We start from the raw sequence: 26907 nt of genomic DNA on the forward strand, positions 1-26907 counted from the left end.
AGACTTAGACTATCACATGGTTTTACTTCATTTGGATCTTATTTCAAACAAACCATCATAAAGATGAAATTGTAACATATATGAGAAAACAGGAAAATTTCTCTGGCTAGTTACTGACTCGATATTTGACAGTATTAAGGAAACTGTTATTTTTTAGATGCGACAACAATATTGAGGTTATGTTTTAAAATAGTCCTTATCTTCGACAAATACCTACTAAAATATGGATAAAAGGATACAGGGGTTTGCTTCCAAATCATATCAGATGGGGGAAGAGTGAGAAATAAATGAGACAAAATCAGCTAAAGTTAATAATTGTCAATCCTGTGTGATGCTTACACATAGAGATTTATGATAATTTTTTATCCAGTTTTATGTTACTTTTTAATTTATTTTATTTATTTGTCTTTGGCCACGCCACGCAGCATGTGGGATCTTAGTTCCCCAACCGGGGCTTGAACCCGGGCCCCCTGCAATGGAAGCTCGGAGTCTTAACCACTGAACCGCCAGAGAAGTCCCTCCAATTTTAAATATGTCAGAAATGTTCCATAAAAACTCCCAGCTCAATGTATACACTCCCAGGTCTAATCTGTCTTCCCTTCCTTCATCTTCCCTGACTCCTACTTATGATCTTTACCTTCTCCTTCCTCCTATTACCTGGGTTTCTTCTAGGCTTCTCAGATTCTAAAATACTCATTTACCAGAATAACCCTTAAGATTTTCCCCTTTAACACAATAATACCCCCGTCCTTCCCTTGATGAGACTCAATAAGTGAACGACCTCCAGAGCCAATAAATTAGGAGTCTTTATTTCCATTACAAATACAGCTTCTCTAATGGATTTCTCTGTTTCTTTGTGGATCATTCACTGCCTAAGCGAGAAGGAAATCAGACATTTTTAGCCCAAGTGCTAGAAGTCACTGCCAACTCCACATCAGTCAGAAAGAAAAAACATTCCAGAAATTTTATCAGAGGTATACATGAAAATAAGTACTTCTTTTCCAGCGCAAGTGTCCTGCCTGTTATGCAATCTTCCAAAGGAGAAGAATTCTTAATATGGAGTCTACGACCACGTGGTCATTTTGTCACTTTGGAAGAGAAATTAATAAAATATTAAAAAAACTAACACTGTTCTGGGAGCACCATTTACCAGACAGAGCTGCAACCTGCAATGTGGGGCATTCATGGCAGATTTAAATTCAGCATCTTCATAACAAACTGAAACTCAGGGGCCTGGTTTCACCGAGTAGTAATAACACTGGGCTCTCGGGCAATCTGCTTCTGAGAAGGTCTTGTAGGCCCCGTGCCCGACCCCCTCCACCCCTCCACCCCTCCACCCCCCCACTGAGATGACTGACAGATCCTGAACAAGAAGCAAGGGGCCTCACAGACGCAGGATGGGCACTAGGAGAGCCTGGCTTTGGGAATGCAGGTTGCTATTCTCTAAGCAAAAGATCTGCATTGTTATTTTCTGACTGACTTTCTGGAAGAAAAACGAAAAAAGTCAGGTTTAATGACATGGAAAACTAGGCTAAGTATCGTGGGTAAGCTCGAGTTCTGTGTTCATATCTGCCATCTGTTACTTCCTAGCTGCATAACCATAAGTAAGTTCCTTAACCTCTCTGAGCCTCCGTTTCCTTATCTGTAAAGGGGCGATGATTAATAATAGTCCCTGCCCTCAGTGATTTATTATGAGGATTATATAACATTACAGCACGTGAAATGCTCAGCCCAACAGCAGGCACACAGCAAGCACTCGGGAAATATTAGCTAGTCGGTTGGCCTCTTTTTAAGAGAGCGAATGGATGAATTAAACATTGCAGCAACTCTCCTACACAAGAGGAAGGCATCAGAAATATTACACTAATTCTTAACTCTATAGAACTTTCATTTTGATTTCCTCAATCATAACACCCTTGCAGGTTCGAGGGGACAGGTGTTATTTTTGCTGTTTTTCTAGGGAGGACACACTGTTGCTAAGAAATGAAAACGTTCATTCATGGTCACATGGTCACTACTAGTGACTGAGTTAGGGCAGAAATGGGATATCTTGACTCCCAGTTCTAAGCCCTTTCTTCTAGACTGCACCACTTTTGTACCTTTTTGAAAGGTCCCAAGCACTTTACTTTCTTTTTTTTTCCAACTTGGCTGCCTCTTTCTTCCTCTGAAGAGTAAGACTCTGTCAAGCCATAAAGATTAGGTAACTGTCACCTTCGGGTTTCATGAGAGGCCAAGAAATATTTTCCTTGTCTGTAAATCTCTCCACTAAAACAAATAAATAAAAATAAAGTTAAAAAAATAAATGCATATGTATCTTTATGTCTGCAAATAAAAAATATATAAGTAAATATGTAAAAATATATATAAATATAAAAATAAATCTAAGGGAGGCTTAGACTGTCCCCCTCAAAAAAAAACATTTGGAGCAGCATTTGACTGAGCAAGGAAAAAATTCCAAAGTACGGCTACTTCCTCTTCCCATACCAGGGCAAATGTTGCTCATTGATAACATCTCTATTTCTCAATGAGTCCACGGGTAGCCTCAGAATCCTTCTTGTGAAATACAAAACTCCAAGTGGCCACTGGCACTCAATCTGAGTTTGCCCACGAAATAAAATATATGTTGCCTCCCAAACCAGAACAGAACGATGCATGCATGTGCAAGCTCCCTGAAGCCACAGCCCATTTCTTACCCATCACTGAAAACCTTGGAGACCTTAGTAGGGTGCCAAGGAAAGATGAGGCACTGAGGAAGTACCAGATGGATGAAAGAACACATGAAAATACCTGAATTCCCCGACAACACGGGAGGAAAGAGATGACTTAGCATGTCTTCATTTCTAGTTTCCCATTCCTTCTCCTTCATTATTAATACCATAGATAATTTAAATCAACACAGAATATGCAGTCATATCCATAAACTGCCTGTACAATTATTTACTTAGTATTTTTTCTAAATAGACTTTTTGTTTCTACTTTATATATATATTTTAGAAGAAAGCTTTATATCATAATCACTAATAGAGAAGCAGAGGGAAACTACAAAAAATAAAAAACAATGAAAACAAACACAGGTCTGAGTGTCATGTGAAAATCATCTCACGTCCACCATTGATATGCTCACTAGAGGTGGTTTAGTGTGGTAGTGAACTAGAGTCCTGACTCTGCCGCTACCTGGCTGTGTGACCTTGGGAAGATGGCATAATGTTTCTGAGCCTCACGTGCCTCATTTTGATATAAAGAATAATAATAGTTCCTACCTCATATGCTTTGAAAACTGAGTTATCCCATGTAAAAAGCTTGGTAGGTAGAAAGTGCATCATAAATGTTAGTCCCCCCAACAAAACCTAAATCCAGCAACATATAAAAAGGATTATACACCAAGACCAAGTAAAATTCACCCTGGAATGTAAGACTGGGTTAACAATAACATCCAAAAATCAATGAATGTGATAAGCCATATCAATGCAATAAATGACAAATCCCACAGGATCATCTCAACACAAACAGAAAAAGCATTTCACAAAACTCATACTCCTTCATAATAAGAACACTCAACCAACTAGGAACAGAAGGTAACTTTCTCAACCTGATAAAGGGCAGCTACAAAAACAGCTACAGCCAACATCAGACTTAATGATGAAAGACTAAATGCTTTCCCCCAGGATTAGGAAGAAGACAAAGAGGTCCACTCTCTCCATTTCTATTCAGCATTGTGCTGGAGGTTCTAGCCAGGGTATCAGAACAATTAGGAAAGGCAATGAAATAAATGATATCCACATTAGAAAGGAAGAAGTAAAACTATCTCTACTTGAAGACGACACGATCTTGTATGTAGAAAATCCAAAAAAATACACTAGAAAACTATTAGAATGAATAAACATGTCCAGCAAAGTTGCAGGATATAAGAATATAAGGAAAATCAATTATATCTCTATTCATTAGCAATGCTCAATATAAAAATGAAATTAGGAAAACAACTCTATATACCATAGCATCAAAAATAATACAATACTTAGGAATAAACGCAGCAAAAAGAATTGTAAAATATACACTCTGAAAACTATAAAACACTGTTGAAAAAATTAAAGACAACCCAAATAAATGAAAAGATATCCCATTTTCATAGAATGGAAGACTTACACTGTTAAAATGGCAACACTTCCCAAACTGATATAAATCCAGCGTAATCCCTATTCAAATCCCAGCTGGCTTCTGTGCAGAAATTGACAAACTGATCCTAAAATTCATATGGAAATTCAAGGGACCCACCTAGAATAGCCAAAACAATCTTGAAAAAGAACAAAATTGGAAGATGCACAGTTCTTGATGTAAAAATTTACTACAAAGCTACAGTGATCAAACAGTGTGGTGCTGGCCTAAGGACAGAAATATAGATCAATGGAACGGAATTGAGAATCCAAAGATAACATTTATGGTCAACTGATTTTTTGACAAGGTTGCCAAGACAATTCAATGGGGAAAAAATACTCTTTTCAACAAATGGTTTTGGGATAGCTGGACATCCACATGCAAAAGAATGAAGTTTAACCTCTACCTCACACCATATAACGAATTAACTCAAAATGGATCAAAGACCTAAATGTAATACCTAAAACTATAAAACTCCTAGGAAAAAAACACAGGAGTAAACACTTGTGACTTTGGAATATGTAATGACACCAAAAGCACAAACAATGAAATAAAAAATAGATAAAACTACACATCTTCAAAATTAAATTTAAAACTTTTGTACTTCAAGAGACATCATCAAAAAAGTGAAAAGAGGGAATTCCCTGGCAGTCCAGTGGTTAGGACTTAGTGCTTTCACTGCTGGGGCCCAGGTTCGATCCCAGGTTGGGGAGCTAAGATCTCACAAGCTGTGCAGTATGGCCAAAAAAAAAAAAAAAGTGAAAAGACAATCCACAGAATGGGAGAAAATATTTGGAAATCATATATCTGCTAAACATGGAGAAGATATAAAGAACTCTTAAAATTCAATAATAAAAAGACAACCCAATTTTAAAAATAGGCAAAGGATCTGAACAGACTTTTCTCCAAAGAAGATACACAAATGGCCAATAATCACATTAAAAGATGATTATTATTCCTAGTTATTAGGGAAATGCAAATCAAAATCACAATGAGATATTACTTCACATCTATTAAAATGGCTATAATCAAAAAGACAGGGGCTTCCCTGGTGGTGCAGTGGTTGAGAATCCGCCTGCCAATAGAGGGGACACGGGTTCGAGCCCTGGTCTGGGAAGATCCCACATGCCGCAGAGCAACTGGGCCCGTGAGCCACAATTACTGAGCCTGCGCGTCTGGAGCCTGTGCTCCGCAACAAGAGAGGCCGCGATAGTGAGAGGTCCGCGCACCGTGATGAGGAGTGGCCCCCGCTCGCCGCAACTAGAGAAAGCCCTGGCACAGAAACGAAGATCCAACACAGCCAAAAATAAAATAAAAAAAAAAAAGACAGGTAAGTACAAGTGTTGGTGAGGGTGTGAAATTGGAACCCCCATTCATTGCTGGTAGGAATGTAAAATAGTACAGCCACTTTGATAAACAGTTCGGCAGCTCCTCACGTTTAAAAAAAAAATTTTTTTTTTAATTTTATTTATTTTTGGCTGCATTGGGTCTTCGTTGCTGCGCTCAGGCTTCCTCTAGTTGCAGCGAGCGGGGGCTACTCTTCGTTGCGGTGCGCGGGCTTCTCATTGCAGTAGCTTCTCTTGTTGCGGAGCACGGGCTCTAGGCGCATGGGCTTCAGTAGGTGTGGCACGCAGGCTCAGTAGTTGTGGCTCGCGGGCGCTAGAGTGCAGGCTCAGTAGTTACAGCGCATGGCTTAGTTGCTCCGCGGCATGTGGGATCTTCTTGGACCAGGGCTCGAACCCGTGTCCCTGGCACTGGCAAGCGGATTCCTAACCACTGTGCCACCAGGGAAGTCCCTCCTCACGTTTTTAAACACAGAATTACCATAAGACCCAGCAATTCCACTCCTAGGTATATTCGTAAGAAAAATGAAAATATATATTCACAAAAAAACTTGTACATGAATGCTCATAGTAGCATTATTTGTGATAGACAAAAAGGGGAAACAACTCAAATATCCATCAACTGATGAACAGATGAATAAAATATGGTATATCCATACCATGAAATATTACTCAGCCACAAAAAGGAATGAATTATGGATACATGCTGCAATGTAGATGAACTTTGGAAATAATAAATTACATTAAGTGAAAGAAGCATAACATACCTTTTAAAGGAAATGTCCAAAATAGGCAAATCTATAGAGATATAAGGTAGATTAGTAATTGCCTAGCCTCAGGGTAGAGACTGAGGGAAAGAGGTGGTGTTGCTCAAGGGTATGAGGTTTCTTTCTGGGGTGATGAAAATGTTACGGAAACTAATCGTGATGATGGTTGCACAACTCTGCGAATATACTAAAAGCCACTGAGCTATATGCTTTAAATGGGTGAATTGTACAATATGTGAACTATATCTCAATGAAGCTTTTACCAAAAAATGTTAGTATTTGTATGACCGCTTTTGGGGATCTTTGGGTATATGGAACATAAGCGGGAGTGGGGCAAAGGGAGCTGGGGCGGGAGCCGGGGGAGTCTGGGGGGTATGACGCTGCCCTTACGCGCAGAGACTGTGCTGGATGAAAATGAACTGGGGCAAAAAAGAGAGCAAGAGACGCAGCCACGCTTCCCCAGGGTGCAGCCCCTACACCGCAGGGTGAGCGGACCACCGTGAGGCAGGGCCTCAACCAGGCCCCTCCCTGGCCTGTCTCTGTGGCACTGCCACCTGCCAGCGCCTGGCGTTGCCCCGCCCAGGAGGAGGGACTCCTCAGACATACAAATCTCTGAGGTGGGGTGATGGGCTTTGAGGTTTAGAATGAGGACAAGATGGGTCTCTGGCCTCCTACCCGAGCTCTCTTTTTACTATAAGGACACTGAGGTCGAGACACGAGAGGACTTGGGCAGGGTCCCTTGGCTAGTTCGGGGCTGAGCTGGGCTAACACTGCAACTTCCTGGGAAGACAAGGGGACCTGACACAATAACTGATATGACAGCGCCGTAAAAGAAAAAGAGGAATATTAGAAAGAAGGAAGGGAGGGAGGGAAGGAGGGAGGAAGAATTCTGCAGTAAAACAAAAATCCACTTAAGAAAGGAAATACTACAATCAAAGGACATTACTTGGCTCTCTCGTGGTCATCATTTACACGTCTCAATAAGGGAGATGCTTTAAATATGATTTGGGTTAAAACAGAGCTCTTACTATATTGGGAGATGAGGGCAGGGGAGAGAGGCGGATGGTGTCAGAAAGCGAAATCTTCATCCATCACAGCAGGAAGTGAATAGATGACACATAGAATAGATAAATCAAGAAAGAGCAGCATAAGCATATCATTTAGAGATCTGGAGGCAACTACTGGAAGAAATGGTAAGTTAAAAGCAGCAGCCTCTGGGGGAGGTGGGCACTGGATGCTTGTTTTTCACTGTGAGTCTTTCAATACTATTTGATTCATTTAAGCATGTGCGTGTATTGCTTTGATCAAAAATTTAAAATTTACTTTAAAAGACAATAACTCAAGGCTTCCTTGCTGGCAGTCAGACAGCTGGCCAGTCCACTGCTCTGTCTCAGGCAGCCTTTGCTATGTAAGTCCCTCCCTGTGGGTCTCCTAGGCCCAGAGGTCCCGTCACCTGCAGCCTCTCTCCACACAGGGGACCTGAGGTCACAGCAGAGAAGTCCAAGTCAGCCTCGACTTGGGTCTCTGGAGAAGGCCTACCCTCCTCTTTGTTTACAGCAAAGAAAAAGATCCTGGCGGGGCTAAAGGGCTTGCCACTCCATTTGCCGTTTCACTCAGCTGCTTCCTGTGTTGCCAGGGTTGAGGAGGCCTTTCCGTTGACAACCCAACCCGGCAGATCCCACCTTCTTGGGAGGGGAGGTCATGCCACAGAAGGCAGCGTGCTGATTTGCTCCCGCTGGGGCCTGTGACAGGGCACCACAGGAGGGGCACCAACGTGACTTGTGTCTGGGGAGAGGAGCTGCCTTTCAGAGGCACCTGCTAAAACTCAGAAAGGGAAGCCATTGCACCTGCTGTGGAAACAAAGAGCGAGACTTCAGTTCGACCACCGGCTCGGGGCATGCAAACCTCAGCTTCATGGATGTGAAGTTGCAACTCGAATGTGGCTCAGCCTGAAGACTGACATAGGCCCCCAAACCACACTTTCCCTCACTCTAAAAGGGCAATTTCTCTGTCTGTAAAATATGAAGGCTGGTCTAGTAGTGCTTCTCAACCATGATGGCAAAACCTCTGTTGCGATGGTTATTGCGGCAACTTGTCCCAGTAACAGTTTGACTAGTGAGGTTTGCAAACAAGGTGCTTTTTATTATGTGTGAGGGAGGGTTCAAAGTCCTCCCATGGTATCATTGTTTGCATGTTCATCTCTTTTCTTGAGTGGGAGAAAATGGGGTAGAGCTGGGGAGGGGAATGGCTGCTGGGTGTGATGTACTGAGTATGTTGATACTGTCCATCAAATGTACTTAGGAAAAAACAAAAGCAAACCCAAAAACAACTAGTTAGGAATCACTGAACTTGAACCTCTCTCAGGGTCATTCCAACTCAAAAGCAAATGACTGTGACTATAAATGAGACACTCCATCCAAAGGACGTCCTTCAAGAATATGCTTCCCAACACGGCCTGTCCACTGTGGCAAGAGTACTTACGGTGCCATAAACCTGCCCATGGACATTCTTGCCTTGTGCATTTGCTCAAACTCTCTCCGCTCCCTAGTGGACTGTCCTCTCCCCTTCTCATATCCTACCTTTGACCACTGTCAAGGCCCAGTTCAAGACAGGCCCCCTCCATGAAGGTCTGACCAGCCGAACTCCACCACAACCTTCATTTCTTGGATTCCCATAGCACTCACAGTCTGGAGTCCACAATTTCCTATTGCATTATAAACTGCTTTATATTTTACTAATTCTTTGCACTACCAAAAATGGCAAGGATAACTGTCATCTTTTGGGGGGTCTGACCCATAGCAACTAGTACAGAGCTGGGCACATCCTAGGCATTACTTGATTAATTAACACTTCATGAACTATTTGTTGAATACAAGAGCCAATGGCCAAAATTCATGTCTTCTGATTAAAAAAAAAAAAAAATTTTAAACATCATGGTCCCCTAAGGTACCATATCTAAGTCAGCCTTATTACTATAAGAATCTGAAGAGATATATTTAGAAAATTCTTCTGTCATACAGTTTCCACCTCAAAAAATAAAAAGCAGAACTTCATTTCTCTTTCTCTTATGAAGGTATAGCATACTTGGAGGTTGATGGCTGACCCTGAGTTTTGAATTCTTGTCTCACCATTCATACCTTGCCTGAATCGGTCTTAAGCCATCACAATTTAAAAGCACAAATAGAAAATCATTCTCAGGTATCCCTTCACTTAACACTGAGTTACTGAATGTCTTCTATGAGGGTCAGCCCTGCAGATTCTCTTTGATCTCAGCTGGGCCTTCAGTAAAGTTAGACAATGCTCTCATTCATCCCCATTTGATTTCTTATTCCACCCACAAAGGCAGCTGTTCCAAATCTCCGGACATCTCCCGCACTTTCCTAACCAGCCCACCACCTTTAACTTCTGCAGAGGACCTCATCTCCTGCCTTATTTAGAAGACAGAGACCACACACCACGGAAACACTAAACGTCTCTCTGCTCCACGAAGAGATGAACGTCTGAGAACCACTGCTCTACAATGGCTTAATGATGATGCAAACACAAAATCAAAAGACCTATTGATAAGTCATCGTTGGGTCTTTATCGGGCAGCTCTCCAGGTCATGTTTACTTTCCTCTCTGCTTGTACTGTTCCTGAGTTGCTGCAAGTCTACCAAAATGCCACTCAGTCAGAATGATCCCTGCAAGAAATTCTGCCTGAACCCAACCTCTGCCTTCTCAAAACAATTTCTTTCAAGAATTTGCACCCAATTTGTTTTTGCCTCTGTTGCCAGGATCCAAGAAGTATGGCGTGAATGGTGGTCCTTTGAGGCACATCACACACCGTGCTTAGCATAGTGGCCATGGCTAGGCAGCCAGTGCCCAACATCTTTGCATCCTGGGAGGCGTCCCACACGCACTGACTGAATTCTGAAGTGTCTTTGTTCAGACAAGACCATCCAGGGCCCTAGACGGAATCTGTGAATCACAAAGTGCCTTTCAGTTTCCCTTTCAGTTGGCTCAGTGGTGCAGAGAGACCACAGATTTGTCTTCTTAAGTTGACACACAATATATAATTAATAAATTGTTCCTTTAGGAATGGAGGGCAGCCATCCAAAGGAGCCACACATTCAGGAACCTCCTTCTCTCCTCTGTTTCCAGGGCCTTTTCTTCTCAGCCTGAGGTTTACAAACATTATCTCATCTGCAGGCTCCTGTGGCCAACAGGTAGGTAACAAGCTGGGCAGGCTGCTTTCGGGTCCCCAGTTTTCAAAGTCAGAGAGGTAGAGGCTGATTTAAAGGCACACAGCAAGTCAGGGATAAATCTTGTGTCCAAAGACTACAGTACTGCTTCGTCCGCTGGGGGAAGCGAAGCACGCCTTCAACATTTTTGGTTGGGTTGCAAAATGCTGAATGTACACAGAGGAAGAGGTCCTTCCTGATCTGTGTTGAAATGTGAGCACTACCTCTGGGCTTCCACTGGGCATATTCCCTCCCCCTTCTCTCTTCCTACTCCAGCTATACCCACCTTCAGTGTGCTACTCAGGAGCACTTCCCAGCTGAAGCCCTTGCTGACACCACATCTTATCACGTTTTCTTTGGCTACCTTCTGCAGGTCAACCTGGGGCTGGGTTCCTTGGTCACAGAGACCAACTCCCCTGGGAAAAGCAAAATCCAGGAAGGCTCGGAGGTAGAACAGTTGGTAAGAACTCGGAGTTGACGACACCTCCTCCCCCAAACTGGGACTCCTCTTAGCAGGTCAAGGAACTCCTATCCCTCCTCATCCCCAGCAATGAAGACTTACACCAGCCAACTCACAGGTGTGCTGTTCTTGGACATGGCCACCAGCAATGAGGTGTCTGCTGAGTGACCAGGGTGGAACCTTCACTGTGGGAGGCCTTCTAAGGCCACGGAATCCTTTAGCAGAGTCAACAATGACAACAACAAAAGATCTGTCTTCTTAAATTGACACACAATATATAATGTGGCATGAGCCACATTCTTAATGATTATGTAATTAATACATTATAACAATAAACATATAAATATAATAGTACTTACTATGTGCTAGACACTCTACATAGCATTTGCATGCATCCCTTGTTTACTAGAGCATCCAATTAAGTACCAGCTCCTTCCCCACCACAGCTGGCACACCGTGTCACTGCCCGAGGTGACAGTATGCTCTACCCTCTTGCCCCACCTCCGCTACTAATGCAGGGTCCATCCTCTGGACCCTAGGCTTAGCTTTGCTCCTCAGAACAATAAGACCAAAGGCCTTTTACAAAGGCTCCAATAAGGTGACTGATGCCTGGTTTCGTCAACTACAAGTGAATAATTAATACTCGCCAGTAAAGAAATAGACTCATTGTTACAGTGGCCACATGGAGGCTATAAAAGGCCATTTTGTGCAGCTCTTGGTGGAACCCTGGGGCCAACAGCGGCCAAAAGAAACCTCTTTGAGAGTGTAGGCTGATCCTCAAACATGGAGGCTGGAGCTCGGCACTGTTTTCCAGGAGTGCTGCTCCCAATGTCAATTAGCTTGTTGCCTATTCATCACCTAATTCGGCTTGCTGGTCAATGACAGCAGCAGAGGCCCACTGAATGTCCGAGAGGGCATGATATATCAGAGGGGACACGTACTGTTCCCCCGAGACCCTTTTCCAGTTTTTAAATTCTTGCCTACTGTCTTCTCTGGGCCAGCCTCTGATTGGATTGGAGTAAAACTCTCCGATCCTGGTGGATTTTACACCCTACTATTGGCCTAATGCCTAAAATGAGTTTTTCCTTTTCCATTACCAGCAGGGACTGAATAAGGCAGACTTGGGTGCCTACAGAACCAGTCAGAACTGGCCAGGAAATATAATAAAGAAGCTTAGTGAGCAAAGCGCTAATGCCCCCAGCCAGAGGCTCAGCCTGCAGAACTAGCCAGAGGCACTGGCTTTGTGAGCAATAACACGCTCTCCTTGTGGCCTCGGAGCTGCCCTGGCAGATGGTAGCCAGTGCCAACAAGTAACTCTCTATAGGAAAGTTTCACCTCCTCCAAGTGTACACTGGGCGCTCCACAATACCCTCCAGTGACAGTAACCCCTGACTAGTTACACACACACACACACACACACACACACACACACACACACACACACACAACTCCTATGGTATTTTTGCCCTTAGGGCCAAAGCTGCCCCTGCAGCAAGCAAACACAGCCTACAGCTGCTAACGGGTGTCATTTCATCAAGCTGTTCCCCAAAATTGCTACCCAGTTCCCCACTCCCACTTCCAGCCCACTGCCTGAAATTCCACCATTAGAGATATCAAATATTATTTACTTAAAGCGTTGTTTCCCATTAAAATGCCTCTAAGCCTCTGTTTCCTTTCTGGTCAGATGACTTCTAAAACACCTCCTGAGTCTAATGGGGAATTCTTGTGTATTTAGCTCTTGAGAATAAATGTGTTCACTGGCTCCTTTCTTGAAAACAATTTTTGACACAGGAGAATGGGTGGGGGGATGGTGGAGCACAGGACAGTGTACGGAACTGGAGGTGGGCAGTCTCAGGGAGAGTCACAGAGAAGGAAGGTCTGATGGTGGAGAAAACAACCTTCAAGGCCTTCACCATCCTGCCGGGGATGTGAACCTAGATTTTTGCCCTCCAACATCTGTGATCTCATGGTTGCCAGCATGGCTTGCAACAGGGCCTGTGCCCCAAAGTAACGTAAGACACCCCCTGTCCTAAAGGGGGCACAGGCAGGAGGTGCCCGGGAGCCGGCAAGAAAAGATACTTGTCTCCTTCTTGGCCTGGCTGTAAGAGCCCATCAGCCCTTGGTGAGTCTTTCTGCTGTGCTGGGGAAACTAGGCAAGCAGAGGTCAAATTCCCTGGGCTGGGGAGGGCACCTGGGCAGTCCCAGCGTCCTTCTCTGCAGGGTTCTCAATACAACCACACTCCTCTCGGACCAGGCTTCCCGTCGCCGTCCCCACTGCCACACGCAGAGCACGCCCTTCTCTTCCTTTTCAGACGGTGTATACCCATGGAGGGGGAGGGCTGCCCTGAAAAGCAGAAGCCTACTACAGACAGGTAGGCATCTTCCCGATTGTTCAGAGCTCATGAAAACCCAACCTTTTCCCCAGGAGTCAGCCCACTCACCTCCTTTCCCCTACCTCCTCCCCCGCCCCCAGACAGCCGGGAGCGAGAGCGATGCTAGGCCGGAAGGCTTCAAAGCGGGTCAGGCGTGCCTCCTCTCTCATTAAAGCCCCCACCCCCAAACGCCGCCTCTTCGCCCCTCGCCCCACCCATCTCACGTTCACTGAAGGGCTCTGTGTGCCCGAGGCCGCTGCCAGGCGGGCCCAGGCGGTTCTCGCTGGCCCTGCGGGAGGTGATGGTGGCCGGGGCGGCAGAGGCGGCGGCCGGCGCTCTGCAGTACCTGGGCGCGGAGAGACCGCCGCCGCCGCCGGGCTCGCGGCCGCTGCAGGTGTCTCGGATGCTCGGGATGAGCGCCGCTTCCTCCGCGGCCGGCGGCTCCGGCCCAGGCCGCGCACCTGCTGCTGCTGCCACAGCCGCCGCGCCCCAGCTCCGCCGTGCGTCAGCGCCTCCCGCAGGGGGTACGCGCCGCGGGGCCCAGGGTGGGCCAGAGGGGGCAGGGAGCTGTTCCGGGCCGGAGGCCCAGCCTCCGGGGGCTTCGGGGGCCCCCAGGCCGCGCTAGCCCAGCCGCCGTGCTGAGCACACCCCCGGGGCTGGGAGAAGAGGTGCCGGCCCCTCGAGCATTCTTACGGCCGCGTCGCCATCCCCAGCAGCATCCCAGTCCCCACGCCGGCCCCAAGGCCTGCCAGCACCGCTTACCTGGCTCTGCGGCAGGTCTAGGGGAGGGGCCCGAGCCTACTCCGGTGGCCCGCGCCGGGGCGCAGGATGCTCTGCCCGGCTCCGCTCCGCTGCAGCCGCGCTGGGCCCCGCCCTCGGCCCCGCCCCTCCAACCGCCGCGGCTCCTCCTCCGCCCCGGTATCCCGCCCCTTCGCCGCTGCGGCTGTCACACAAAGAGCAGGAAATGGCTGCGGCCAGGGGCTCTGGGCGCGCCCCTCTGCGCGGCCGGCGCCTCCCGGACCTGCAAGCCGGGCTCTCGCCCCGGGAGAGCCAGCCGCGCCGCTTAGGGAGAACTTGTCCCCAGGACCCCCCAGGCCTGGCAACCACACCTGCAGCAGTAGGAGGACTGAAGATTTGGGCTCCTTTCGGACCTCACTGATCTCACATTATTTCCAAGTGCTCATTTATCTCCCTAATATTTATCGAGCACCTATTTTGTTCCAAGCACCGTGCCAGGAGCTGAGTAGGCACTGGTGTACAAAAGACAGGCCCCGGCACTTTTGGAGCTTATCATCTATTAAGAGAGACGGGGAATAAATGTACGTAGCAAATGTCCAGTTCCAACTGAGAGACGTTCTGTGAAGAAGAAGAACAGGGTGAAGTGATAGAAAATAAACCTGAGGGTTGGGGAGAGGGGGCTTCCACCAATGGAGTCTGATGCCAAATGCTGTTCCTCTGTTCAAAATTACCTTCTCACCCTCCCTTTCACTTCCCTGGGGCCAAATCTCTGAAGCTGCCCTCTTTGAAGCAGGGATCTCCCTCAGCTTCCTTCAGGAAGAATTAATTGCCTCATGGACAAAAAGGCAAATACATGGTGACGGGAAGTATTTACTGGCAAAGCCCGGGAAAGAACTGAGAGGACAGGCACCTTTCTCTTCAAGACTTATCTGCTCTAAGTCTCCAAAGAAACGGTTCTCACGGAGATGTAGCCTGGTGAGCCCTCAAACCAGGTGAAAGTCAAGCAGCACCGAATTCCAACCTTGGCACCCCTGAGCAAGTCACTTCACCACTCTGTTCCCGAGGTGCCACCTTATCTACAATGTGAGGAATAAGAGTTGCCTTTCCTACTTCACAAGGTAAATAATTTGAAAGCATTTGAAACTTTTTAAAGTTAAGGGGTAAAGTCTTGCTACAGGGGAACCTTTCTGAAATATTTCCAAAGGGCGCACAAATTTCTAGTTAATCACTCAGCTCTTCCTATCAGGGGCTATTTATAGAGGAGCCACATTACTCAACACTCAGCGAAGAACTTGTGGAAGCCTTTGCCCTCCCTGATCTCACATCGTTTCCCTAGCACTCAGGATTCATGATCCTTTGTGGTTTGATGTTACATCACTCATTCTAATTTAAATTGCTATTTCAGAAAGGATGACTTATATATATATATACATTCTGTCCCTGGTGCCATGTGAGAAAGCTGTGGGTGTGTTTGTGGAGGATGGCTTTAAAAACAGAAGTGAGGTTTCTTTCTTTTTTTTAATTTTTAATTTTCTGCTGTGATCCTTGGGATTTTGGGTGTCAGTGATTACAAATATCTAACAATGAGAGATTGGATTTTCATTCTATACGGCGTATTATTTTAGATGCTGTAGATTTCTGGAAAACATATTTCTCCCTGTGGTTCCTTCCTTGTCTTTTCACCTTGCAGGAACGCGTTGCTTAAAAACAAAAAAGACGATTATGTATATGTTTGGTTAGATCTTGGGCAAAAATAATTCCCTGGCCCCTGAATTCTATTTGCTTGTAAGGGGAAGCAATGTGGTTTTGTTGAAACCACTGTTTTGGAAATCCAGAGGCTTGCCTTTTGGTCCTGGTTTTGCAACTAAGTGATCTTAGATAAGTCACTTCACCTATGTTTCCCCATCTGTACAGTGAAGTAGGTTGGATATACTCCAAGGTCCCCCTGCATGTGGAAGACTGCATGAGTTAAAACAAAGGACATGCCCCTGCCATGCTTAAAGCATTCACTAGCTCCTCACTTCTCGCAGGATGGAGCCAAACCTCCTTACCGTGGCCTACAAGTGTCTCCATGATCTGGAGTCTACCTGTCCAGTCTTTTCTGCTGTGAACAAGCTCGCTGTGCTTCAGCTAAGAGGAATCTTTTAGTTCCCCAAACTTGCTGTGTTCTTTCTTGCATTTGGCCTTTGCACAAGCTAGGCTGTTTTGCTTGGAATGATCTCTCCTCCTTTCCCTACCCTTTCCACACTTTCCCCCCACAATGGTGCCTACCTTCTAGTCATCCTTCTGGTATCCACTCAGCTGTTGCTTCCTCCATGACCCCTCCACGTTTGGGTTGGGTTAGGGTCAGCCGTCCATGCTCCCATAACTCCCTGGGCTTCCTCTACCTTACCACTTGTTGTGCTGTGTTGTAATTGTTGGCATACTTGCCTGCATACCACCATTTGAACATAAAATCTAACAGAGCAGAGATGTGTCTTGCTCTCCATTGCATCCTCAGTGCCTAGTACCTCACAGGCGTTCTATTATGTAAAATAATAGAGATAATAGTAAAAGTGAGTTGAATGAATAATCGAAAGCGAAAGCTTACACGTTGCCATTGAAATTTGGAGCCATCTGTCTACTGCCTTCAGATATCCTTCCCGTCCAACCCCAGGCTGCACCATCGGCAATGAGAGGACCACAGCTATAAGGTGAGAATTGCTTCGCCACTTGCAAAGTTGTGGGCCACGCACTGCAGTTCTCTGTGTGGCAACATTGCCTTGTTTTTAGAAAAGCCCCAAGTCAGGACATCTACGTCTCCTTTTAAAATCCATCGGCAGACCCTGTTTCATAGAAACCGATAGTGGTGCATCTGAAATGGGCATAAGAACTGGTTCTGGAGAGAGAAAACATAAATATTAATATTAATAATAATGGCTAACATTTACCAAGTGCATTATCTCATTTAATATTTAAAATTATCCTATGAGGAAACTATAACTGTTAGTCCCATTTAATAATTGAGGAAACTAAGGCAGGTTAAATAACTTGCTCAAGGTAGTGAAACCAAAACTTATGCTTTTAACTTTTAACCAAAATTATATATAGCCTCATTTCCCCCCTCCCAAACAGAATCCATGTTTTCATTACTGTGTCACCTTATTCTAAAACCACATTTATTGCAAGTTATAGAGACACATTGTATTAAAATGTTTTTAAATCAGTAACAATTTTTTTTTTTAAAGGAAAAGGGATATGAGATGGAGAAAATGTGAATGATACAAAAACTATCTCCATGTGCTTTGGGTTTGCTACAGTAGGCTCACACATTTGGTTTGTGTAGTTAAACATTCGTGTAGTTAGCAGGAAAAGAGAAACTTGATGGTCAGTTACACAATTTACATTGTCCATTAGATAAAACCTGACCACTTGCTCAAAACTGCCTCATTTTACAGATGAAAGAACTGGGGCCCAGAGAGGGGAAGGGTTGCCCAAGGCTGGCTGGACCCAGACCCAGGTCTTTCCATAGGAAACTGGGTTGCCTATTTCCTTCTTTGAAAATTTGTTAAAGCAGATATTCTACACTAACATTTATTGGATGTTTATTTGGGATTAGTCTCTGTGCCAAGTACTGTGTATGGATGGGCAAATTTTATCCTCACAAAATCCTCAGAAGTAGCTCTGTTGTTTTATAGATGAAATATTGGGGGCTTTTTTGCTATTGAAACATTACAGCTCTGTCCTGGGTCATTTGGAAATGCATTCCCTCTCTTCTCTGCTGTTTTTTTCTCACTTTGCTCACTTCCGCGACTTCTAGAGAACTGGCCTCCCCTGAAGGTCAGACATTTTACATAGAACTTGACAGCAAAGGACATTTCATCTTTATTTAAACAAATACTATTTACCTTAATTTTGGATGAGAACGGATGAGGAGAGTTTGAACATATTCCAAACCAGATTTGGAATGCAACAACATAGCCGAGGTACAATGAGGTTGGTGCTGCTGTATTCTCAGAGGCTGGCATAGTGGCCCTATAATCCACCCCACAGAATGGTTGGGAACATGGAATTTGGGAACAGACAGGTCTAGCTTCAAGCCCGAATTCTGCCTGTTACTAATTATGGGACAATGAATGGTTTTCCTAAGTTACTGAGCACCGTACTCCTCAGCTACAAAATTGAGACGATCATAACTGTTTCTATCCCTTGGGTCCTTGGAAGATTAAATGAAACAATCAATGTAACACAGTAAGAAGAGCCATCATATATGCTCAAAAATGGGAGCTTTGGGAGACCTTCAAGATGGCGGAGGAGTAAGACGTGGAGATCACCTTCCTCCCCACAAATACATCATAAATACATCTACATGTGGAACAACTCCTACAGAACACCTACTGAACGCTGGCAGAAGACCTCAGACCTCCCAAATGGCAAGAAACTCCCCACATACCTGGGTAGGACAAAAGAATAGGGACAGGACCTGCACTTCTGGCACTAGGAAGCCCCTTCACTGGAGGAGATGGGGGGAGGTGGGGGGAAGCTTCAGAGCTACGGAGGAGAGCACAGCAACAGGGGTGCGGAGGGCAAAGCAGAGAGATTCCCGCACAGAGGATGGGTGCCAACCAGCACTCACCAGCCCGAGAGGCTTGTCTGCTCACCCTCTGGGGTGGGTGGGGGCTGGGAGCTGAGGCTCGGGCTTCGGAGGTCAGATCCCAGGGAGAGGACTGGGGTTGGCGGCGTGAACACAGCCTGAAGGGGGCTAGTGGGCCACAGCTAGCCGGGAGGGAGTCCAGGAAAAAGTCTGGAACTGCCTAAGAGGCAAGAGACCATTGTTTCGGGGTGCGCAAGGAGAGGGGATTCAGAGCACCGCCTAAAAGAGCTCCAGAGACTGGCGTGAGCCGTGGCTATCAGCACAGACACCAGAGATGGGCATGAAACGCTAAGGCTGCTGCTGCAGCCACCAAGAAGCCTGTGTGCAAGCACAGGTCACTATCCACACCTCCCCTCCCGGGAGCCTGTGCAGCCCGCCACGGCCAGGCTCCCGTGATCCAGGGACAACTTCCCCGGGAGAATGCACAGTGCGCCTCAGGCTGGTGCAACGTCACGCTGGTCTCTGCTTCTGCAGGGTCGCCCTGCATTCTGTACCCCTCCCTCCCCCGGCCTGAGTGAGCCAGAGCCCCCTAATCAGCAGCTCCTTTAACCCCGTCCTGTCTGAGCCAAGAACAGATGCCCTCAGGAGACCTACACGCAGAGGCAAGGCCAAATCCAAAGCTGAACCCCAGGAGCTGTGAGAACAAAGAAGAGAAAGGGAAATCTCTCCCAGGAGCCTGAGGAGCAGCGGATAAAATCTCCACAATCAACTTGATGTACCCTGCATCTGTGGAATACCTGAAGAGACAACGAATCATCCCAAAACTGAGGCGGTGGACTTTGGGAGCAACTGTAGACTTGGGGTTTGCTGTATGTGACTGACTGGTTTCTGGTTTTATGTTTATCTTAGTTTAGTATTTAGAGTTTATTATCATTGGTAGATTTGTTTATTGATTTGGTTGCTCTCTTCCTTTTTATATATATATATAGATAGATAGATTTTTTTCCTTTTACTCTTTTTGTGAGGGTGTATGTGTATGCTTCTTTGTGTGATTTTGTGTGTATAGCTTTGCTTTTACCATTTCTCCTAGGGTTCTGTCTGTCCTTTTTTTTTTTTTTTTTTCCTATAGTTTTTAGCACTTGGTATCATTGGTGGATTAGTTTTTTGGTTTGGTTGCTCTCTTCTTTCTCTTTTTTATTACTTTTTAATTTTTTAAATAATTTTCTTTTATTTTTTATTTTAATAACTTTATTTCTTTTTATTTTATTTTTTTCTTTCTTTCTTTCTTTTCTTCTCACTTTTCTTCTGAGCTGTGTGGCTGACAGGGTCTTGGTGCTCCGGCCGGGTGTCAGGCCTGTGCCTCTGAGGTGGGAGAGCCGAGTTCAGGACATTGGTTCACCAGAGACCTCCCAGCTCCACGTAATATCAAACAGCGAAAGCTCTCCCAGAGATCTCCATCTCAATGCTAAGACCCAGCTCCACTCAACAACCAGCAAGCTACAGTGCTGGACACCCTATGCCAAACAACTAGCAAGACAGGAACACGACCCCACCCATTAGCAGAGAGGCTACCTAAAATCATAATAAGGTCACACACACCCCAAAAACACACCACCGGATGTGTTTTTGCCCACCAGAAAGACAAGATCCAGCCTCATCCACCGGAACACAGACACTACTCCCCTCCACCAGGAAGCCTACACTACCCACTGAACCAACCTTAGCCACTGGGGGCAGACACCAAAAAAAATGGAAACAACGAACCTGCAGCCTATGAAAACGAGACCCCAAACACAGTAAGTTAAGCAAAATGAGAAGACAGAGAAACAGACAGCAGATGAAAGAGCAAGGTAAAAACCCACCAGACCAAACAAATGAAGAGGAAATAAGCAGCCTACCTGAAAAAGAATTCAGAGTAATGATAGTAAAGATGATCCAAAATCTGGGAAATAGAATGGAGAAAATACAAGAAACGTTGAACAAGGACCTAGAAGAACTAAAGAGCAAACAAACAATGATGAACAACACAATAAATGGAAATAAAAATTCTCTAGAAAGAATCAAAAGCAGAATAACTGAGGCAGAAGAACGGATAAGTGACCTGAAAGATAAAATAGTGGAAATAACTACTGCAGAGCAGAATAAAGAAAAAAGAATGAAAAAAATTGAGGACAGTCTTAGAGACCTCTGGGACAACATTAAACGCACCAATCTTCAAATTATAGGGGTCCTAGAAGAAGAAGAGAAGAAGAAAGGGACTGAGAAAATATTTGAAGAGATTATAGTTGAAAACTTCCTTGATATGGAAAAGAAATAGTCAATCAAGTCCAGGAAATGCAGAGAATCCCATACAGGATAAATCCAAGGAGAAACATGCCAAGACACATATTAATCAAACTATCAAAAATTAAATACAAAGAAAACATATTAAAAGCAACAAGGGAAAAACAACAAATAACATACAAGGGAATCCCCATAACGTTAACAGCTGATCTTTAAGCAGAAACTCTGCAAGCCAGAAGGGAGTGGCAAGACATATTTAGTGATGAAAGAGAAAAACCTACAACCAAGATTACTCTACCCAGCAAGGATCTCATTCAGATTCAACGGAGAAATTAAAACCTTTACAGACAAGCAAAAGCTAAGAGAATTCAGCACCACCAAACCAGCTTTACAACAAATGCTAAAGGAACTTCTCTAGGCAGGAAACACAAGAGAAGGAAAAGACCTGCAATAACAAACCCAAAACACTTAAGAAAATGGTAATAGGAGCATACATATCGATAATATCCTTAAATGTAAATGGATTAAATGCTCCAACCAAAAGACATAGACTGGCTGAATGGATGCAAAAACAAGACCCATATATATGCTGTCTACAAGAGACCCACTTCAGACCTAGGGACACATACAGACTGAAAGTGAGGGGATGGAAAAAGATATTCCATGGAAATGGAAATCAAAAGAAAGCTGGAGTAGCAATTCTCATATCCAACAAAATAGACTTTAAAATAAAGACTATTACAAGAGACAAAGAAGGACACTACATAATGATCAAGGGATCAATCCAAGAAGAAGATATAACAATTGTAAATATTTATGCACCCAACATAGGAGCACCTCAATACATGAGACAAAGGCTAACAGCCATAAAACAGGAAATCGACAGTAACACAATCATAGTAGGGGACTTTAACACCCCACTTTCACCAATGGACAGATCATCCAAAATGAAAATAAATAAGGAAACACAAGCTTTAAATGATACATTAAACAAGATGGACTTATTTGATATTTATAGGACATTCCATCCAAAAACAACAGAATACACTTTCTTCTCAAGTGCTCATGGAACATTCTCCAAGATATATCATATCTTAGGTCACAAATCAAACCTTGGTAAATTTAAGAAAATTGAAATTGTATCAAGTATTTTTTCCAACCATGATGCTATGAGACTAGATATCAATTACAGGAAAATATCTGTAAAAAATACAAACACATGGAGGCTAAACAATACACTACTTAATAACCAAGAGATCATGGAAGAAATCAAAGAGGAAATAAAAAAATACATAGAAACAAATGACAATGAAAACACGATGACCAAAAACCTATGGGATGCAGCAAAAGCAGTTCTAAGAGGGAAGTTTATAGCAATACAATCCTACCTCAAGAAACAAGAAACATCTGAAATAAACACCTAACCTTACACCTAAAGCAATTAGAGAAAGAAGAACAAAAAAACCCCAAAGTTAGCAGAAGGAAAGAGATCATAAGGATCAGATCAGAAATAAATGAAAAAGAAATGAAGTAAAGAATAGCAAAGATCAATAAAACTAAAAGCTGGTTCTTTGAGAAGATAAACAAAATTGATAAACCATTAGCCAGACTCATCAAGAAAAAACGGGAGAAGACTCAAATCAATAGAATTAGAAATGAAAAAGGAGAAGTAACAACTGACACTGCAGAAATACAAAGGATCATGAGCAATTACTACAAGCAAAAATATGCCAATAAAATGGACAACCTGGAAGAAATGGACACATCCTTAGAAAAGCACAACCTTCGGAGAATGAATCAGGAAGAAAAAGAAAATATAAACAGACCAGTCACAAGCACTGAAATTGAAACTGTGATTAAAAATCTTCCAGCAAACAAAAGCCCAGGACCAGACGCATTCACAGGTGAATTCTATCAAACATTTAGAGAAGAGCTCACACCTATCCTTCTCAAACTCTTCCAAAATATAGCAGAGGGAGGAACACTCCCAAACTCATTTTACGAGGCCACCATCACCCTGATACCAAAACCAGACAAAGAGGTCACCAAAAAAGAAAACTACAGACCAATATCACTGATGAACATAGATGCAAAAATCCTCAACAAAATACTAGCAAACAAAATCCAAAGCACATTAAAAGGATCATACACCATGATCAAGTGGGGTTTATCCCAGGAATGCAAGGATTCTTCAATATACACAAATCAATCAATGTGATAAACCATATTCACAAACTGAAGGAGAAAGATCATATGATCATCTCAATAGATGAAGAAAAAGCTTTTGACAAAATTCAACACCATTTGTGATAAAAACCCTCCAGAAAGTAGGCATAGAGGGAATTTACCTCAACATAATGAAGGCCATATTTAACAAACCCACAGCCAACATTGTTCTCGATGGTGAAAAACTGAAACCATTTCCACTAAGATCAGGAACAAGACAAGGTTGCCCACTTTCAACACTATTATTTAACATAGTTTTGGAAGTGTTAGCCACAGCAATCAGAGAAGAAAAAGAAATGAAAGGACTCCAAATCAGAAAATAAGAAGTAAAACTGTCACTGTTTGCAGATGACATGATGCTATACACAGAAAATCCTAAAGATGCCACCAGAAAACTACTAGAGCTAATCAATGAATTTGGTAAAGTAGCAGGATACAAAATTAATGCACAGAAATCTCTTGCATTCCTATACACTGATGATGAAAAATCAGAAAGAGAAATTAAGGAAACACTCCGATTTACCAATGCAACCAAAAGAATAAAATACCTAGGAATAAACCTACCTAAGGAGACAAAAGACCTGTATGCAGAAAACTATAAGACACTGCTGAAAGAAATTAAAGATGATACAAACAGATGGAGAGATATACCGTGTTCCTAGCTTGGAAGAATCAACATTGTGAAAATGACTGTACTACCCAAAGCAATCTCCAGATTCAATACAATCCCTATCAAACTACCAATGGCATTTTTTCACAGAACTAGAACAAAAAATTTCATAATTTGTATGGAAACACAAAAGACCCCGAATAACCAAAGCAATCTTTAGAAAGAAAAACGGATCTGGAGGACTCAGGCTCCCTAACTTCAGACTATATACTACAAAGCTACAGTAATCAAGACAGTATGGTAATGGCACAAAAACAGAAACATAGATCAATGGAACAGGATAGGAAGCCCAGAGATAAACCCACGCACATATGGTCACCTTATTTTTGATACAGTAGGCAAGAACATACAATGGAGAAAGGACAGCCTCTTCAATAAGTGGTGCTGGGGAAACTGGACAGCTACATGTAAAAGAATGAAATTAGAGCACTCCCTAACACCATACACAAAAGTAAACTCAAAATGGATTAAAGACCTAAATGTAAGGCCAGACACTATCAAACTCTTAGAGGAAAACATAGGCAGAACACTCTATGACAAACACCACAGCAAGATCCTTTTTGACCTACCTCCTAGAGAAATGACAATAAAAACAAAAATAAACAAATGGGACCTAATGAAACTTAAAAGCTTTTGCACAGCAAAGGAAACCATAAACAAGACGAAAAGACAACCCTCAGAATGGGGGAAAATATTTGCAAACGAAGCAACTGACAAAGGATTAATCTCCAAAATACACAAGCAGCTCATGCAGGTCAATATCAAAAAAAAAAAAAAAACAAAAACAAACAACCCAATCCAAAAATGGGCAGAAGACCTAAATAGACATTTCTCCGAAGAAGATATATAGATTTCCAACAAACACATGAAAGGTTGCTCAACATCACTAATCATTAGAGAAATGCAAATCAAAACTACAATGAGGTATCACCTCACACCAGTCAGAATGGCCATCATCAAAAAATCTACAAACAATAAATGCTGGGGAGGGTGTGGAGAAAAGGGAACCCTCTTGCACTGTTGGTGGGAATGTAAATTGATACAGCCACTATGGAGAACAGTATGGAGGTTCCTTAAAAAACTAAAAACAGAACTACCATACAACCCAGCAATCCCACTACTGGGCATATACCTGGAGAAAACCATAATTCAAAAAGAAACATGTACCATGATGTTCATGGCAGCACTATTTACAATAGCCAGGACATGGAACCAACCTAAATGTCCATCAACAGATGAATGGATAAAGAAGATGTGACACATATATACAATGGAATATTACTCAGCCATAAAAAGAAACGAAATTGAGTTATTTGCAGTTAGGTGGATGGACCTAGAATCTGTCATACAGAGTGAAGTAAGTCAGAAAGAGAAAAACAAATACTGTATGCTAACACATATATATGGAATCTAAAAAAAAAATAAATAAGGTTCTGAAGAAACTAGGGGCAGATTAGGAATAAAGATGCAGACATAGAGAATGGCCTTGAGGACACAGGAATGGGGAAGGGTAAGCTGGGACGAAGTGAGAGAGTGGCATGGACTTATATATAGTACCAAAGGTAAAAGAGATAGCTAGTGGGAAGTAGCCACATAGCACAGGGAGATCAGCTTGGTGCTTTGTGACCACCTAGACGGGTGGGATAAGGCGGGTGGGAGGGAGACACAAGAGGGAGGATATATGGGGATATATGTATATGTATAGCTGATTCACTTTGTTGTAAAGCAAAAACTAACACACCATTGTAAAACAATTATACTCCAATAAAAATGTTAAAAAAATGGGAGCTTTTATTGTTTTTATTATTATTACCATGGTTTGAATTTTGGCGTGGTCTTTAGGAAGAATGCAGGACTTGGAATAAGATCTGAGTTCTAATCTCACTTGTGTTGAGTAGCTCTGCAACCTCAGGCATGCTGTGTATCACTTCCCTTTTCTGTCAAGTGAGACCCCCTCACCCACCCTTCCATGTCAAAGCTGCTGGAGAGGTCAAACATCATCTTAAATGGGAAAGTGCTTTGAGATATACACAACAGAAAAGCAAGTAAATGTTTGTATATCTTGTCTCAGCTTATAGACATTTGTACTCAAAATGAGTCTGAGAAAATGAAAAGGGATCAGGAATTCCTTGTTAGCTCTAGATGGGTAGAGAGGGGTGTGGATAGATGTGAACCTGGAGGGTGAGGAACGATAATCCACCAGTTTCCTTTAACTGATTCTCCAGCACTTGCTGGCTTTGGGCCCCAAGGTTCCCAGTCCTAACATTAAAATAATGCAAGGGAAGAAGGTGGAATAAGATGTGTTTTTATGCGTGCTGGTTTGTCTGGCCTGAAATGTTCTTCCAGACCCTCCCTTCCTTAGGAACTCCCATTTACCCTTTAAGACACAGCTCAAATATCACTTCCTCTGTGAAGCCCTCCCTGCTTCCTTGGGTATTTTCACTCTCTGTGCTCTCACTGGATTGTGACCATTGCTCCATCAGATGACCTACAGCAGTGCTTTGCAATCACAGTTGAGTCTCATCATTCAGTGGTTATGTTTAATAAAGTCACCTGATTTACACATAACCTTGTTTTATGCACATTTCTGTTCAGAAACACCTTGTTTAGTATGTATTGTGGCTTCATTAACATTGAACTCACAGTCAACAGCACTATAACTCATGCTGAGTGAAACTCATCTAACACATGTTTTCCTTGTAAGATACATCACAGCCTTCTTTCACTTACACGAGACAGCACCTCAGCTCTATGCTTGAGGGTCACTTTAAACAGCAAAATGACCAATAAAGTGTACACAAGTGCAAAAAATTTGGCACTAAACAGATCTCAAAAAAGACACTAGTTTATGGTATGAGCTGAAACGAGAAGGCCGGGCCTCGCCTTGTTCGACCTCAGCTGGGAATGTGCATGTAGAGTGACAAATTTTTCTCTGCTCTGGGCATGGGCATGTCATGAATGACTGTGAAAGGGCTGCAAGAATTGACTTTGGGGTTACAGATAGATTTTAGTGAGTAGGCGAGTTGCAAGTATAAAATCTGCAAAGCATAAAATCAACTGTATTTATTTATGTGTTGGACATTTTTACTAGCCTGAGGCTT

The 26907-nt window shown here is 43.6% G+C and overlaps 2 protein-coding genes across 2 annotated transcripts in view; one reads left to right on the forward strand and one right to left on the reverse strand.

The window, feature by feature from the left end:
* CYFIP2 (cytoplasmic FMR1 interacting protein 2) overlaps nucleotides 1-14188 on the reverse strand; it is a 128441-nt gene extending 114253 nt beyond the window's left edge. Inside the window, exon 1 of the mRNA XM_082453968.1 lies at nucleotides 14079-14188. The gene's annotated coding sequence lies outside the window, so the exon portion shown is untranslated. The remainder of the gene's footprint in view (nucleotides 1-14078) is intronic.
* A 90-nt stretch (nucleotides 14189-14278) lies between these two features.
* MED7 (mediator complex subunit 7) overlaps nucleotides 14279-26907 on the forward strand; it is a 118178-nt gene continuing 105549 nt past the window's right edge. The window contains exon 1 of the mRNA XM_082453957.1: nucleotides 14279-15172. The gene's annotated coding sequence lies outside the window, so the exon portion shown is untranslated. The remainder of the gene's footprint in view (nucleotides 15173-26907) is intronic.

This window comes from Balaenoptera physalus (genome assembly GCF_965194825.1).
Source record: "Balaenoptera physalus genome assembly, chromosome: 3".
Taxonomy (NCBI): Eukaryota; Metazoa; Chordata; class Mammalia; order Artiodactyla; family Balaenopteridae; genus Balaenoptera; species Balaenoptera physalus.